Here is a 12,361-nt window from a genome sequence, read left to right on the forward strand (position 1 = left end):
TCCCTCTGGTCCCCACTCTGGCTTTGCAGAGGCACCGAGACCCACACTTGGTGTCAGGGAGCCCCTGCGTAGCTAAAGGGGAACTATGAGGAGGAAAAAGGACTTTTCAATGCCTGCAGGTATGAAAGACACTCCAGGCTCCACCCTGGCATTTGATGGTTGTTTTTTTATTTTTCCATCTTTGATGTGTGGGTTGCTGTGAGCAGTGTCAGGAGCACAGTGCTGGGGAATAGCCCATTGTTGGTGACACTGTGAATAACACAGAGCTGGGGTTTGTGCTGCTGTAGCTGGGCTCATTTAATAAAGGAAAAGCAAATGGGTGATAAAAGTCTCTATGGGTAAAACCCTCTATTTGGGTGACACCTGTGTTCAACATGTCAGATTCCTGATGTGGCTCTGCTGAGATCCTTCCTGCACTCCAACCCATTGGCAAAACTGCCTTTTGCCACAGAGGAAGGGGAGAGTGTTTTTCAGGTTGTGAAAAAATGGTTTGAGAGGTTTGGAGAAGGTGATGCTTCTTTGTGGTGCTGTCACACGTTCACTGCAGCCTGCTCTTAGTTTGGCATTTATTTTTTCCCCCTTTTCCCCCCCTTAAAGCCTTGTCTTGTTTGGCATTTCTCTAGTGTCCAGCAGCATTCTGCTCCTCCCCGTTCTCCCTGTCTTGTGATGTCAAGATTGAAGACAATGTCCTTATTTTAAAAGAATGCTTGCTTCTTTTCCTGCATTATCTTTCAGCTGGTGGATTTGGTTTGGTGTGCAGCAGCATAGGCTTTTAGTTCACCAACAGCCCTTCTGCAGATGTCTCTTACACTTTTGGCCACCTCATTGGGCATGAAAGCGAAAATTTTTAGAGAGAAGGAAAAAATATGAAGTACAACTAAATAATAATAATAATAAAAAAGATTGCTAATATGAGCACCTTGGTTTTACAGACTGCAGCAGCCTCAATCCCTGACTGTCAGTCAGAGAGCATTCTTTGCACCAGAGTCTCATCTTAAATAAGAACACTTCACACCCCTGTGATGACACCAGGCATCCTCTGAGGGATGTGTGGAAATTCCTGAAGAATGAAAAGCAGGTGGGAGAGAACCAAAGAAACTCCTGACAGATAATACTGTGCCTCTCAGAGCTCAAGATATTTTTGAGGGTATGTGCCAAGTATCCATTTAATGAATTGCCCCTGGGACTGGGAAGGTTCTGGGAAGTGTAGAAAACCACTAATGGGACATGGGCACAGACAGTGGTGCTTCTGCTCTGTTGTGGTGCTGCAGAGGGGGAAATTGTGCAAAGTAGAGGCCAAAATGCTCACCTACACTGGCTGCTCTCTTCTGCTACTGGTCTAGCCCTGCTCACTGCCAACATAAACCCACAGCAGGGAGATTAAATATACATTAAGTGAGCTAAGGTTTATGGATTTGGAAAGATTTGCCAGAAATCAGCCAGTCACATAGGGGATGAGCACTGAAATGAACTTTGGGCAGGAGGGAAGTGGTTTGTCTGCAGAGAAGGCTGTGTTTCTCTGTGTCTGCTATGTCCAAGCTCTGCATCAACACACGTGGACAGATGTGCAGAGATGGGAGGTGGCAGAGGTCCCTGCAGCCTGCTGTCCTCCTGCCCCAGGGAGCTGGGGGGGTTTACAGAGGTGTGTCCAGAGAGATGGCAGAGATTGGGCATCCTGGGCAGGTGGGTGCCCTGAGGGATGCTCCCCGTGCTGTATCTCCACTCATTCCTATTCCATATGTTTAGCATCAAACCTCTCTGCAGTGTGGGGTGATGTGCCTGTCTGGAACATGGCTCTGCCCTCTCTTTGGGGGTGGAAATGGCAGTGATATAGGGCAACTTCGAATATTTCCCATTGCCTTGCAGTGTTCCACCCCAGCTTCCTCCCTTGCTTTGTTCTCTCCTGACACTGAGTGCCACAAATGTCTGTGCTGACTTTTTCCTTGCTCAGTGCAGCCAGCACTGCTGAGCCACCTTGACTCGCAGCTCTCCAGAGATGCCCAATGGGGCCGTGTGTGAGCCCAGCCCCATGAGCTGAAGGAAGCTGTGTTGCAATACTATTGGGAACCCACCTTAGATTTCTAAGTTTGATTTTCGGTGTGAGGCACATCACTCACTCTGTTTTGTTAAGGTGTTGGTAAGCCAAGTCACAGTAAACCCAGAGTGAACGAGCTGAGCCAGTGCGTTACAGGTGTGCCCACAAACAAGGCAGGTGCTGCTCTGGTGGAGAATGTGATGCTTCAATATTGAACTGCCAGAGGAGGGGACAGAGGCTGCCTCTGAATCAGCAGTCATCAAAGTTGGGTTATTTATCTCATCTACATTTAAGGACTATGCTTCAGTTCTTTGTGATTTAAAGAAATAAAACCTAAAATCATTGAAGGAAGAAAAATATCCTAATAACCATGCTGAAGTCTTGTTGTAGATATAGAAGTGGGATCACCGAGTTTGCTGGAAGAAATCACCAAGATCTCCCTGTACAGCCGCAGCAGTGAGAGCTGCAGTGCTGCAGACAGATTTTGGGCGTTTCACCAGCACTCAGGGCTGGGTTATAGCTGGAACCTGCTGGGAATTTCGCTTATCAGCATGTCAGTTCAATGCTTCTGCAAGCACAAAAATTTTCTCTCTCGCTAAAAAATCTGCTCCTTGCATATAAAAAAGGGCATATGGGAAGTAACATGGTAAATGCAGCGTGTGTAGGGGAGGACAGCTCGGATCCAAACAGCACCGGACTGTAATTATTGGGCTGTCTTACGCTAAAAACAAAACAAAAAAACCCATGTGCAATTAATAATTGTTAATTTGTACAGGCTTTTTCAATCTGTTTCCCTGGCCAAACACAGTTTCTCGGTGACGGTGGGGAACCCTGGCTTCTCCCTCCTGGAGTGTCCGGCCACGAAGGGGAGAACCGTGCTCCCTGTGGAAGCGGCACTCAGAGCGCGCAGCAACCTCGAATCCCCTCCACACGCGGCAAAGTTGGGCTGAAATAACCGAGTTACGCCCCTTCGGCCCACTCTGCGCCTCCCTGGGCTCCTCATGCCCAGCCGGGGCGGGTCGGGGGTGCCCGTCCCTCCCTCTGGGCCGTGTCCCGGTCCGGGGGGCGGCCGCGGTGCCCTCAGCGGGGGCGGGCACGGGGCGGGCCCGGGGGCCGGGCCTGGGCAGCGCGCCCAGGAGCCCAGCGGGCGGGGCCGGTGTAAGGAGGTTCCTTGGGCTGATCGGGGCGGCTTCTCCGCTGCTGGTGCCCCGCGAGAGGGACGGCTCCCCGCTGGCTCTGACGGCTCCCGGCTGGCTCTGACGGCATCATGGGGCACCCGTGGCCGTGGGGGCCGGAGGTGGGTGCGGGCGAGCGCGGCCGCGCGGCTGCCCCGGAGCGGGCGCCCGGCCCGGGGCACTGCGGTGATTTCAGCGTCTGTTTTCAAGTGAATGTCCTGCCCGGGCTCTTTGCTGGGCAGACTGCTGCGGGGAGGTGTTTGTCGCCTGTCGGACACACTCGGGATGGTTTACGCGTTTTTCGTGCAGTGAAATGGGTGGGTTTGGGTCGCTGCGGTCCTGCCCTGTGTCAGCGCGGGCGGCTGGCTTGGGAAGCCTGGCGGTGTGGTGAACTTCAGTGGCCCCGGCACTGGTGAAGCCGTGACCCTGCCACGTCCCTTCCGCACCCTCCGTTCTTGGGTTATGGGAAAACCCTGAGTTACTAAAGGTGCTGACACAACCCGTTCTGCCGGGCTGCTGGTTGGGTTTCTTGCAGTGAAAACCTTTTCTGCCTGTTGCTGGTTTTCTTTATTTGGCATGATGCTCTCTAGAAATCTTCAGCCCCAAGGTGCCTCTGGTCCGAGCTGGACCGTGGTTCAAGTCAGTGCAGCTCCGTTGGCTTTGGAAGCGCTCCCCGGGCTGACCAGGCTCTCTGCACACAGACGGACAATGCCCATTGTGTGCCCAGGTCTGGTGCTCCCCACATCCCTCCTTTCTGTAAATCTGCTCGGTGCCTCTCCAGTGAGGCTGTCTGGGGTCAGGCGCCGACAGTTGGACTGGGTGGGTGAAGCTCTGCTGCTTTGGCAATGGTGGAAGCTGGTAAGTGTGGATGTCACGGTGAGGCCGGTGTGGCTGCTGGGACAAAAGCTCCCTGTTTGCCTACGGTGTTGTGTTTCGAGCTGCCTGTGTTTGCAGCTCGAGGGGTGGGAGCTCTCTTTCGAGTGTCTTTAGTCACTCAAGAATTCGTGTTTTCCCTCCCATACTGTCTCTACCATTTGATAAGTGTGAGCTCATGCCAGAGGCTCGCAGGTAACCAGGGAACTTTCCAACCACCTCATGATGCTCACAGGAGTGTTAGCCCTGTGACTTGGGTCTCATGGCCAAATCCTGCCCAGCTTAGCCAGAAGTTGGAAAGCTGTGAGTTTGAGTCTGTGGGCTCCCCTTCCTTCGCCGCTTGAGAGCCCTTTTCTCAGGGTCACTGTTACCCTGTGATGCTGAGCACTCCCCAGCGATGCTGGGATCCCCGATCTGGGCTCAGGGGGTTGCTGCAGAGTTCCCCCAAAAGTCCCCCCTGTGCACCTGCCCTTGCCTGCAGCTGAAAGAGGCCCTTCCTCGTGTCCTTCTGCCATGAGGTAGCACCAAGCCTGTAAAATCGGATTTTTTGCAGTGGGAGGGTGTGTCTGGCCTCTCCCAGGCCTGGGGGTGCAGCACGTGGGTGACATCCCACGGTGTCCCCATTGCCCATCTTGGTGCCAGGTTTGCTGCCTGGGATACTGAGCCCTGGATCTGCCCTTCCTTCTGGAGAAGAGGCCAGCCCCAGGCTTGGTCAGAGCTCCCTGTGGGACAGGGCCAAGGTCAGATCCCTCTGAAAAGACCTGTTAAAATTTACAGAGATTGCTGTGGACTCTGTTTCAGCCGATTGAATGAAACTTTATTGAGAGGTACAGCGATTGAATTTGGTTTTGCCAAGATTTAACTTTCCTAAGTAGAAAAGATTGAAGGGGTTCACTTACAAACTCATTTGCATTTTTAGTTTTATCTTGATATATATAACATCATCCTTTTCAGGATTACTGAAAATTAGTGTTGAGGCTCTGGTCTTCCTAGAAAAGATTTAATAACTTCAATTTCCCTGGAGGCCATGATGCTCTTCTTATTTTGAGAGGCTTGAACTCCCCCCAGAAAATGCTGTTGTTGACAGGTGTCTCCTGAGCTCTCACAGCTGATACCAGTGTGCTGGTATCAGAATTGAACGTTCTTTGAACTGCTGAAGATGCTGTTTCACGTGTGTGAATGAAATTATAAGTACTAGGTAGGTGATCGTTGCTGGTGAAATTAATCTTTCACAAAGCAGGCTATAATCTCATGGCTCTCCTAGAAATTTTTATTACTCTTTATAATAACAAAGTGTAAAGGGTTGTGCCGTTTTGACATTGTTATTCCTGTAAATTAGGAAGTGCTCTTTAGTCTGCAGGTGTGTCTATGGCTGGAGATGTTTTAAGGGAGTAGGTTTTATCTCCAGCAGTGATTTGAGAAATCTCTTACATGATTAGGTGAAATTTCAGCCAGCTGAACTTGGATTTTACAGTTATTCCTTCTCTGAAAATGGATTTCAATCAGGTTATCAAACCTTCAGGGAAAGAAATTTCAGGGGAATGCACTTAAATGCTGGCACTACCACAAGTGTTATTCCTTGAAATGGCATAATAAGGAAGATATCAGCTGCTAATGTTCATAGAGGCTTGTAGTTTTATCTTCTCTCTGTCTGTACCCTGTGAATACATCAAAGGGGAAACTCAGGGACTGAAATTGCTGGGGTTTTGCATCATGGTCCATGAGGAGCAGCACCTTTCTGATGCCTTTGCTGCAAACAGGTGGTTCCTAAATTTCATTTCGGAACAGCTATTTTGCAGCAAGTGATTTAAAATAATAATAATAAAAAGAAGAAGAAGAAGAAGAAGAATGCTTTAGTGAGAATCAGCATTGGCTAATGGCCCTAAATCTGTGTACAGCAGAGCTGAAAAAGCAATTTGATTTTCTTCTGGAGTGTCTGATGTCGGCACCTGGTCTTGGCTAAGGGTGAGGAAGGAGGAGGGTGAGAGCAAACCTCTACATGCCTTTTCCTCCTATTGTCTGACTGGCAATTATTTGATGATGTGTTTTGAACTTGCTCTCACATGCCCTGTACCCTGGAAGCTCCTGCAGGGACTGAGATTTGGTCATGATCATTTGCCTGACAGGAGCTGCGGCTTTGTCTTTTTTTCTTTCCCTTCACAAAACCTTGGCCAGCCTTTTTTGGGTTTTTTGGGTTGGTTTTGGTGTTTTGGTTTTTTTTTTTTGTTTTTTTTGGTTTTTTTTTTGTTTGTTTGTTTGTTTTTTTTTTTTTTTTTTTTGGTTTTTTTTTTTTTTTTGGTTTTTTTTTGCTGTGCTTCTGCCCTCTTAGAGGTGGGAAGTATGTGCAGCCTAGCTTCTCTGCACCCCCCTATGCAGGGCCAGACTTCAGCTCTGCTGAGCTGCAGGATAGAGATAGATACATAGTGTCAATTCAATTTATTGTTTGTTTTAGATATATAAATAAGTTTCTAACAGATATTTAGCCAGGTGTACCTGCCCTGTCCCTCACTTCCATGGACCTGTGATCATCTGATACATGTACATACCAGGTCTGCAAACACCCTGGAAGGCAGAAAGTGGTGGTGGTACTGATGGAAAAAGCTCCATTTGCCAGGTTTTATTTACAAAATATTTGCCATGTTGCTCCCTCACCTGCTTGACACAGGGTGACCAGGGTGGCATCATGGTCCTTGTGAGGGACACTCCCCCATACCCTGGCTCCTGTGCTAGGGGGGAACAAACAGGAGTGATGTGTGGTTTTGAAGATCATGAATTTTATATTTATATATATTTTTGTCTTTGGAATCCAGAGTTTTCTCTGTTTCCACGCAGTAGCAGTGGGAGCATCGTGTGCCATCACCACTGCCCCGAGCACTTTGCACATCCCTCGCTCCTGGTGCCCACACGCTGTGGTGGCATTTAGTGATTTCTGGATCCTTCAAGCAGATCAACACCGAAACCTGGGGGTTTACATAACAAAGTGGGAGTGGGGCTTGTGTCTGTCAGACAGCTCCAGCCCCCAGGCACCCATCTGCTGGTGTGGGGAGAGGGGGAGAAGCCGTCTGGTGGCTGCTGCTCCCACACTGGAGAGCTGGGATCCCAAAGGAGCTGGGATGGCACCAGGCAGGGAGGAAGCCACACACCCCAGAAGGGAGGCCAGTTTTGTCTCAGAGAATAAAACCTTCCATTTAAAAACACTTGTGGCTTGCACGGTCTAATTAGATGCAGGTCAGGCAATCTTACTGAAAATGGGTCAGGGAAAGGGGATGGGGCAAGTGCCAGAGGATCTGCTGCTGCAGTGAGTGTGGTATCAGCTCAGCAAGGGTGACAGCCTGCCCAGGCCTTGTTGCCAAAGCAAAATATGGGCTTTAATATCAAGGTAATTACCTGACAGAGTCTTACTGGGCTCCTGTGCTCGCTTGGATGCCAGTAAAAGTGTCTGAGCATAGGGCTGGGTGGGAATAAACCCTGGCACTCAGGGTGTGCCCATCTGTGCCAAGCTGCACTGAAACTGGTGTTGGCTGTGTGTGGTGTTCATACTCTTTGAGCTCTTTGGTTTTCTGTGGTTTGTTTCCCCTAAATCTTCCCTTTTGCTCCCTGGGGACACAGAGTGGACCACATTGAGCTCCATCAAACGAAATGGTGCTATACCTCCAGTTGGATTTGACAGCAAAGTAGCCAGTTTGCATTAGTTACCTTATTGCAATAGCATTGTCCCTTCCTCCTCTGTCCTATTTTCTATGGCAGAGGAGGAATAGATAAAATAAATGATCTTCTGCCCTAAGGAACTCAGTATTTAGGGAGAAAGGCTGTAATACAAGGGCAGGTGTAATAAAAAGGTGAATAGTGGTAGGGTGCATGTTTTTCAGAAGAGAAAGAGCAGCCCTCCACTGTTCACCCATGGAAAGTCTTTGGGAGAGGAGCTGTGGGGCTGAGATGAGAATCTTCATCAGTATTGGCAGATTTCCTTGACAGAAGGATTCTTTTCTGTCTGGGTGGGGGAGACCTGTGCACACTATACTGACAGCTGCAAGTATTCAGAATATTCATGGTGTTGGGATCTATTTTCCTGGCTTACACCTGCTGGTGAAGAAAGAATTAAACTGTATTTCCTGGATTGCATTTTTCAGGTCAGGCTATGAGTGGGCCTGATTCCTGTCTTATGTTTTTCTTTCTGCTGGTGCAGCGAGCCCTTGTGTGCAGCCTTCACACGAGGGCTCTTTTTTGGGAGAAATAAGATAAACCTACTGATAAACCCTGGCAGCAAGATCCCAGTGAGCTGGGGGCACTTTACATCTTCTTCCCCAGGGCTGGGGAAGGTGGTCCTGGCACAGAGGGTCCTCTCTTCTCTGGGCAAGTGTTCCAGAGCACAGAGACAAAAGGCAGTGCCAGGCAGACAATGTCCCACAGAGCAGTGCTCTGACAAGCTCTGTCCCAGCCTGTGCAAGTGGCTGATTCAGAGCCAGTTGCAGTTTCTGCTTGTCTGGCCATGCAAGAACCTGCTTCTTTTTTCCCTCCAGGATCTGCCAGTGCCGTGTCCTGGGGCTCTTCCTCGCCACTGGCACTCACTCATCACTGAACCACTTCCTAGAAACTTCTCCCATTCTACCAGCCAGACTTCTGGCAGGATTTTATTAATCAGAAATACTCGTTTCTTGTTCTTCCTGCCTGTCTGTGTCCCACCCAGAAAACACCCACTGGTGAGCACAGTACTCACTGTGCTGCATTTGAGTCAGATGAACCTTCTCTCACCATCAGCAGGGCTGGCTCCTGCTTGAAGCCTCCAGGAAGCCCTCAGGCAGGGGGAAAATAAACCAGCAAGAGTAATTAATTGCACCTTTCCAACACTTTCAGTAGCTGAGGTGTTGTGGCCATGGCAGGACCTCATAACTGCACCCTAATACCTGGCTAAAGCCAACCCTGCTGCTGGGGCTTTTCTTTATTTAAAAAGTTAGTGTTCTGACTCCCAACCAGCTTTGAATGTGATACACAAGAGGGGGAGCAATTGGGTGGTTTGCACTTGTATTTTCTCTTTCAGTTCAGGTAAGATGCAGCTACAAGATGCAGTTGACTTCATATGAAGAATACAAATCTGCCTTATTTGTGGTTCTCTGGGGTGCACTGGGAAGCACTTGTGGCTGCTGGGATCTTCTAGGAAGCTCAGCTGTCCTTTCTCTGTCACAGCTGAAAGGCTACTGAAACCATTTGGAGAGCAGACAGCGCATCATAGTCTTTTCAGAAAGAAGTACTTTGTTTTCTCATTTCTCTTTTGCTATTTATGTAGTCCCTGTGAGATGTTCTGAAGTATATTTTTCCATGACTGAGGTTTCCTGCAAATTGATTTTTTTTTTTTTGGTGTGTGTGTCCCACCCAGTGTTAAGTCTTACCAAGAAAGAATAGTAGATGACTCATGGTGGCTTTGAAATCTCTGTGGTTAGACCTGATCCTGCAGAGTTTTGGCAGCAGTTATGGCAAGTGAGCCATTTTGTTCACCAGGAGAAAGAACTGGCAAGATGGGAACTGCTGTCTGAGCCTTTTTTACTTCTCTCCCAAAACTATTGCATTTCTTCCTGCCAAACAGCTTTTTTTTTTTTTTTGTACATGCAGAAAACTCTCTGCAAACACTTTTCTGGGCAGTGCTGCTCCAGAAGGTCATGGCAGCTGAAGGAAAAATAGTCTTTAATTTTTGCCTCATTATGTGCTGAGGTCTGGAGGGTTAAGCTTGTAAGTCATAATATTAATGATCTGATTTCCTCTAGGAATTTGTGGGAAAAATGCTGTAAAGAAGTTTCAACAAAAGGAAAATGAACTGCAGAGCGTCTGCCTTGGCCAGACACCGGTGTTGCTTGCAAGATACTGGAGGTCTGGGTGGGGGAGAGGAGAGAGGAAGCAGCTGAGGCTCCATTTGAGCTCTGACATGAGCCTCATCTTTCCCTCCCTGCCATCAGTGGGCTCCTGTGCAGGCTTGATTTTGAGGGATTGTTTCTCCCCTCTAGGAAAGTGGCTAAAAAAAATTTGTCCACAGCATCTATTTTGTTCTAAGCAAGCTGTCAGTATTGTCAATGTATGTAAATGAGATATTTTGCATATATTTGCAGGTGTTTAGTTGTATTTAAGAAAGAAACATAAGGGAGCTATTCTGTTCTTGCAAGTTACTGCTTCATAACAGACAATTTCTTATTAAATTTGCCTGGATTTGATCTCAGTTTGAAACCTCAGCCATTATTCCAGAATTGTTTGAGAAATCAGAACCCAATTACTGTAATTACTCATCCTTAATTCTGATAATGAATCAAACACTTCAAGGTATAGAAAAATTAACTTTTCACTAGCTTGAGTGCCCTATGTCCTGGGTGCTGTTATGTAGGGTGTCCGTGGGAGAGGCTGGTTTGCAAAGCCACCTGGAGCCCTCTGTGTGGTCTTGGGGACAGCATCACCTCTGCCCTCTGAGCTTGGTGTAATTCTCTTACAGTTACCTCTGGGATTTCCCCAAGCCAACTGTTTTCTTCTTGTAAACAAGACATTCACAAATATTTTTCTTAGCTGGCCACAGAGAAGGAAACTGCAGTTCTTGCAAGACCTTAGTGTTATCCTAAATCCACTGATAAAGCTGTTTGGGGACTGGTTGGAGATTTCTGGGTGTGAAAGGGAGGCTGAGAGCTGATGTCTGCTCCTCGTGTGGGTGCTGGCTGTTCTGAGGAAAAGCAGCTGTTATTGGAAATGTGGATCAGGAGCACACATGCACCCTCCTGTTGTCACCTCTGTCACCTGCTGTTTCTGTTTTTTTGGGAATGATGCCTGATTGTACAGCAGCCTTTTAGTGCTGGGTGTCCCAGCTTGATGGTGGGAGCCACTGAGCACTGCAGCTTTAAGAGTAGACTGGAAAATAACTGAAGTCAAATGAGGACAGAGACATCAAATTCTTGTGGAGCTTATCAGCCAGAATGCATCAAACACATTTAAAAGCGTCGCTAAATAAAACATTAAAAATCACTAGGGAGCTCCAGTTTGGAAAGGTGCTGAGCCCAGGTTTGCAGGCAGGAGTACAGGAGTGTTTTGGGGTCTGCACCACATCATGGGGCTTTGCACTTGTGGCTCCAGCATGACAGTGCTTTCAGGGTGGTGCAGGGATGGGGAAGCAGCAGGATTCTGGCTGAGGAGCTGGGACATCCCCTTGCTGGGACAGCCTGGTGACCCCGAGGTGCTGCTGTTCCTCTCACACCCATTAACCAGAGGTGATCCCGTGCTTTGGGTTACCAAAGTACACTTCTGGCAGTGTGTGCACAGTCAGCAAAAGCTTGGCAGAGCTTCACGTTCAGCCTGAGCACTCACAGGGTTGATTAATGCTGCCAGGAAGGATCAGCGTGGGATGGCACCGTGCAGGCACCTGTGTGGACCTGCATGTCGGTCCCAGCCCTGCGCCCTGCGCTTGGAGCTGCCTCCAAGAGGGACAGGAACATCAGTACAACTGGTGGTGGTGGTCACCCTGCAGTGGTTGTCCTCGAAGCTGGGGGTGTTTTGGGGAAGCCACCCTGGGAGATGAGCCTGTGCCTTGCGTTCTCCAGGCAGGGGAGGGAGTTGGATTTGGCTGCTCACGTGGGAACATTTGAGTTCTGTGCTGTAGTGGGGACCACACTAACAACAGTAGGACTGTTTAGTGGGAGGGTTGCTTTCCTCCTCCATCATGGCCCTCTGCTCCTGCCAACTGTTTGGTTCTTTTTAAATGGAAATGATTTTAAAAGTTCCATTAGGGCAAACAAACTCCCAAAAGTCAAGACAATAGAAACAGCATTTTATTGAAGTGTTAAACTTCTAGTTAAACTATTAGTAAAAATATACAGTGTAAATCTGCTACTCCTTGTTGCTGTGATACCCGCAGGAATTCCTCATTTCTTTGAGCAGGTCACAAAAAAGGTCAACAAAATCACCTCTCTGTGGTTTCACATGGAAAAAAGCAGAAGGAAAAAGAAAAGTCGTGTTCCCACTTAATGAGAACAGTTCAATCAGCAGCAGGGTGGCAGCAGGAACGGGGACATTGACCTCCTGACACGTACCTGTGCTCTTTGCTGTGATCCAGAGCTGCTGCCAGGAGCCAGTGCCCGTGCAGGGCTGAGATCCCTGTTGCAGTTGCCGAATCCTTCCCAAGCACAGGCTGCAGTGCTTTGCCTGGAATTAGCTTGGCTGGTAGGAGATATGTGAAGGTCTGTGTTTGCATTTATCAGCTGCCACCTAGCCCCACTGTGGAGGGAGGGAGATGTTGGGCTGCCTGCCAGCATGC

General features: G+C 48.6%; 1 protein-coding gene across 1 annotated transcript in view; it reads left to right on the forward strand.

Annotated features, from left to right (window-relative positions):
• Positions 1 to 3,222: 3,222 nt before the first annotated feature.
• Positions 3,223 to 12,361, forward strand: part of PLD1 (phospholipase D1) — a 62,880-nt gene continuing 53,741 nt past the window's right edge. Inside the window, 1 exon segment of the mRNA XM_036388584.2 lies at positions 3,223 to 3,332. The gene's annotated coding sequence lies outside the window, so the exon portion shown is untranslated.

The sequence above is a fragment of the Molothrus ater genome, chromosome 10, assembly GCF_012460135.2.
Source record: "Molothrus ater isolate BHLD 08-10-18 breed brown headed cowbird chromosome 10, BPBGC_Mater_1.1, whole genome shotgun sequence".
Taxonomy (NCBI): domain Eukaryota; kingdom Metazoa; phylum Chordata; class Aves; order Passeriformes; family Icteridae; genus Molothrus; species Molothrus ater.